The sequence below is a fragment of the Grampus griseus genome (assembly GCF_964374135.1).
Source record: "Grampus griseus genome assembly, chromosome: 18".
Classification (NCBI taxonomy): Eukaryota; Metazoa; Chordata; class Mammalia; order Artiodactyla; family Delphinidae; genus Grampus; species Grampus griseus.
This window is the reverse complement of record NC_139012.1, coordinates 72,900,555-72,905,675: the sequence shown is the minus strand read 5'-3', so window position 1 is coordinate 72,905,675 and position 5,121 is coordinate 72,900,555. Positions and strand designations below refer to the sequence as shown.

Sequence of the window (5,121 nt, the reverse complement as noted above, 5' to 3'; positions counted from 1 at the left end):
ATAGCTGATTTCCAACAAATTCAATTTACTTGAGGCTGTGGCCATGTGATTTTAATGAATCAAACTTTTTAACCAAATTAATTGGTCAACTTGGTCAAAGCTTATAAATTCCGTGAATATATAAGTCAGTCGATTGGCTGATTTGAATGTCTAATGCAGCAAAATGAGTCAAATTATTAGCTCAGAATACAGACTGCTTTAATTTTATTTGAACTATAAACATCTGCTTGCCTTTCTGATTAGGACACCACCAAAAATTTGGCTGTACATTAGAATCACCTGGGGAGCTTTCAAAATTTCCAAAGCCCAGGCCACACCCCAGATCAGTTAAATCAGAATCCCTGTGGGTGAGACCCAGGCATCAGTCCCTTTGTAATCTCCCCAGGTGATTGGGAACCACTGGCAGCAAATTCAAATAATTAGGAATAAAGCCACTTCTAGTATGTTTTGCATTAAGGTGGAAACCCAAATTGGAGGAGAAAAGAATGAGACTTTGTAATAACATAATAGTAATTATAATAAGCTAATAATTTATCATGTAATTTGTTACTGTTATGTAAAAAGTAATAGCTCACTATTTATTGAGTTCTAACCAAGTGCCAAGCGTTGTGTCACGTTTTACATGGATTATTTTATTAAATTCTCACACATTGCCCTGAAGCCTTATGAAGTCAATTATTGTGCCCATTTTACAAATGGGTAAATCAAGGCACCAGAGGTTAAATATCTGTCCAAGGACACGCATGTAGCAAGTGGTCAGGTGAGGGCTGGCACAAAGCAGCGTGAGTCTAAAGTCTGTGCTTGAACTATTTTTGAAAATCAGTGACTGGAAACTCAGTGCTTTATAGGTCGTTGGACGTCACGCTCTTATTTCTTTGGGGCATTGTTTTTGTTTTCTTCTTCCACTTTTCTCTGTTTCTGGATGCAAAGGCCTCACCAAACGGTACACAAAAGCAATTTCTGATGCCCCTGGGAGAGAGGTAGGCCTGGGTTGACGCATATAATAGGCAGAGGAGTTAATATTCCACATTAAGAGCTCCTTCTCTCTCAGGGGAGACTCTGGCAGACTAAAGCACTCTCAGGCAGCAGAAAGGAGCCCTGAAACAAAACGCCCACCTGAGGGGAACAGACATATTTGCTACAGCATGTTTAAAAGTTAATTGAAAAAGGGTAAGAATATAATGGGGCTTCCCATTCACGGCACATCTGGTTACTTCACAAAATCTTCAGCGTTGACCTGTCATCCTGTATGGGTTTGGTTTAAAAGTTTTTTGGGTTTTTGTTTTTGTTTTTTGGAGGTAGTCCTCCCAAGTAACATGTATTCAGTACCAGCTGAAATCTTAACATTTTTGGTTGCACAATGAAAAACAACATAAAAAGAAGAAAGAAAGATGAAAATACGATATAATGTCACGGTCATTTGCAGCCGTTTCCTGTGACAGTTAGGGTGCCGTACACTCATTTCTGAACTGTGTCTTGTCTCTCCTTTGCTGAGAATGAAGCTAAAACTGCCCCGAGAAGCTCCCCCAGGACCGAGGCCGACCGTCAGAGCAGAATCTGGGCCAGTCTCAGCAGCTGTGTGTGTGTTTTAGTTTTATTTTTTTCAGCCCACTTACCTCGGGAGAGCAGGTTTTCTCCATCCGAAGACTCCCTGACCCCAGCACCTCCGGCCCCGGGTGGGGCTCTGGTTGCAGCCTCCAGGCCACTGCCCGGGTGGGACCGGGCCTGCGACACCAGCCAGGCTCCAGCCACCCTGCTAGGACACCTGGGCCTGGGAAGGGACCGGAACTCCCCTCCACCACCAGGCAGGGGCTGGGGGGAAGTGACCCCCTGTCCCCGTGGAAGGCCGGCTCCCAGCAGCCCCCTGCTGCCAGCTGCACCCCCGTCAAACGTGCGCCTACCTTCGAGAAGGGTGAGTGCCCTGGGCACCAACTGCGCTCTGCTTCCCTGATATCACCTCCCACTTGCCTTTGGGGAGAACTGCGCGGGGCTGGGGGCCACCAGGACCTCTTCCCCTTTCTGAGTGTGGGCAAAGCAAGGGGTCCGTTTTAACTTCCTTTTAGGCTTCCTTCTTTCAAGACGAACTTGCAGGACTTCCCTGGCGGTCCAGTGGTTAGGACTCTGCGCTTTCACTGCCTGTGGGCCCGGGGTTCAGTGCCTGGTACGGGAGCTAAGATCCCCGAAAGCCACGGCGGGGGCGTGGTGGGGGGGAAGGATAAAGACGAACTTGCCATGGTGCTTTCTAAATAAGACCTATGTTTGCAAGTTCAGGAGTGTGGCCAGAGGAGAATGTGAGTCTTGTAAGTAGCAGGAAACTCAGGAGAAAAATATTTTAAGGCGATGATGTCAAAAGACTGAACAAACCCGAGGGGAAGGCCAGGCACTGAGTTCCCGGAGGGCCTGGACTGGTTCCCGGCCCCCGGGAATCGGCCCTGCTCATCGGGGCCCGTCCCCTCTCACCTCGCGCGGAGGAGGGGATCAGTGGTGCGGGCCGCTCCCGGCCGCCGCCGTGGAGAGAAGTAACAAACGTTGCACGGGCACGCGATCGTTGTTCGTCCCTCACCCCGGGCGCACCAGCGAGGCGGTAGAGGGCACCCTCCGCGCCGGCCACGGGGCCTCAGTGGGCGCGGGTTCTGCTCGGCGGCTGCGGGCGCGGGGAGGCCGGGCCCGCGAGGCGGCGGCTGGCGCGCTTCCCGGCGGCTCCCGGCCGCAGCTGGCCGTGCTATTTGCATCGTCCACATCCTGAGAGCCGAGACCAGGCCTCTCCCTGGAGCAACTGGGAAAACGCGAGGCCCGGCAGGGCCTTCCCGGATCGGGGAGAGGCCGGGAAGTTGGGAAAGAGCGGCCTGCAGGGTCCCGAGGAGTTGGGGCTGCCCGGGGTTGGGGGGTGCTGAGCTTCAGGGCCCCGGAAAGAGGGCGAGCAGGCAGGCAACTAACCGAGCTGGAAAATGAGCGAACTTTTTTGCTACATCTCCTGGAAAGAGATCTTTCCAGACGTCCCCCCGTGTCGCCCACCTCCATCACTCAGCCTTTACCACATTACCCTGAGCAGCATTTTTTAAAAAATAAATTCATTTATTTTATTTTTGGCTGCGTTGGGCCTTCGTTGCGGTGCGTGGGCTTCTCATTGCGGTGGCTTCTCTTGTTGCGGAGCACGAAATCAGTAGTTGTGGCTCATGGGCTCTAGAGCCCAGGTTCAGCAGTTATGGCGCACAGGCTTAGCTGCTCCGCGGCATGTGGGATTTTCCCGGACCAGGGCTCGAACCCATGTCCCCTGCACTGGCAAGTGGATTCTTAACCACTGTGCCACCAGGGAAGCCCCGCAATGCTCTTTCTTCTGTGTTTGTTTACTTGTTCATGTTTGCCTCCTCCAGGAACATGTGGGCTCCTAGACACTCGTCCGGGCAGCCCTGGGTCTGTTCTGTTGATCGCTGGGTCTCCAGTGCCAAGCAGGGTGCCTGGCTCCTTTGCAAGTGAATGAACGGACCCTGAAGGAGAAGCTGCCTCCTAATCAGTGAAGGAGCTGGATTTCTCAGCTTTCCGTTCTTAGGCGGCGTTGTCATCAACCTGTGGAGAGAAACCGGATTTATCTGGGGGGTAAGGAAATTCATTCTCCCTGGCTTTATATATTTTCCAACCCACAGTGTCGGATCGGCTAAATATTAGTGGTCTTTAGTTTCTTTATGTGATGTATACCACTTGTCACTGTTTAATGTAATCTTATGTCATTTAAAGGTTAAGTTATAGGGTATAGAAAGCGACAATAATATAATCTTAAGCACAATCATTCAGAGGAAGATTTCCCCCTAAAACTTGGTTAAAATAAATTGGAGAAAGACGCAGTTCAATTCATTCAACAAATTTGACTTTGTGACAGATCCAACGTAGTCTGTTGTATTTAATAAGAATTCAGCCCATAAAGGGAGATTTAATGACATTAATGAAATTAGCTTTATGTATTAATGGAACTGAAGGAGTCAACTCTAAAAGCAAATGTTCTCTAAACGTAAATATTTTATACTCAAGAAAATCTGCTAGGGACTTCCCTGGTGGCGCAGTGGTTAAGAATCCACCTGCCAATGTAGGGGACGGGGCTTTGATCCCTGGTTTTGGAAGATCCCACATGCCGCGGAGCAACTAAGCCGGCGAGCCACAACTACTGAGCCCCTGCGCCACAACTACTGAAGCCCGTGCGCCACAACTACTGAAGCCCGCGCACCACAACTACTGAAGCCCGTGTGCCTAGAGCCTGTGCTCCACAGCAAGACAAGCCACCACCACGAGAAGTCCACGCACCACAACGAAGAGTAGCCCCCGCTCGCCGCAACTAGAGGAAGCCCGCACGCAGCAACGAAGACCCAACGCAGCCAAAAATAAATAAATAATTAATTAGAAAAAAAATTTGAAAGACTTCTTTGTACTGGGTGAAAACTTAGATTTCAAACCTAATTTTGATCAGCTTTATCACGAATACATTTTCCTAGTTTATTCCTTAAAAATCCTTCTCAGAGTCTCTCCTCTTCACTCTCTGAAGTGATACCAGATGGGTTTTATTTTATGTTTTTAGCTAAAATTGGATCCTGGGAAAGAATGAGTCTAGAGTAGATGATAGGAAGATGACTGTCAACTGACAATTTCCATTACCTACCTAACTGCCTTTCTCCCTGGAATTAAAGAGACCAGAAACTTTATGGAGACCCACATTCCCAAACCCTTGGGAGGAAGAATAACAGTTTTAGGAATTCCTTTGTGTTTCTGAAAATTAGTAATAGCTACTCCTTGTAAGTCTATTGCAGTGAAATCACAGCCAGCTGCCTATCTCTAGAAAAAAAAGCTTCCAGATTTCCTTTCCCTGGAATGTGGCTCCAGAGAGGCTGTTCCATTTCAAAGGAGGTGCTTTGATTGGGTGCTCAGTAGGTCCCTCAATACGGCAATGTCAACCGCTGTAAACAGAGTTCCCTAGAACACGTCCTCCATACCCAGTCACCTGGGAGCTCCTGCTGAAGCTTTGGGTCAGTTACCCTGCCATCCATGCTAGCTGCCATCCTTGGCCCAGGTGTTGTCCACTAACTTGCCAAAGCATGACTGGAACATCATCAAACTCCCAAACAGTATCCCAGG

At 49.1% G+C, this 5,121-nt stretch overlaps 1 long non-coding RNA gene across 1 annotated transcript; it reads left to right on the top strand.

Moving 5' to 3' along the window:
- The first annotated feature begins 2,473 nt into the window (after positions 1-2,473).
- Positions 2,474-4,401, top strand: LOC309835867. The gene is made up of 3 exons (XR_014298056.1): positions 2,474-2,550; positions 3,375-3,597; positions 4,086-4,401. It is a non-coding gene; the product is annotated as an uncharacterized lncRNA (long non-coding RNA).
- Positions 4,402-5,121: the final 720 nt, after the last annotated feature.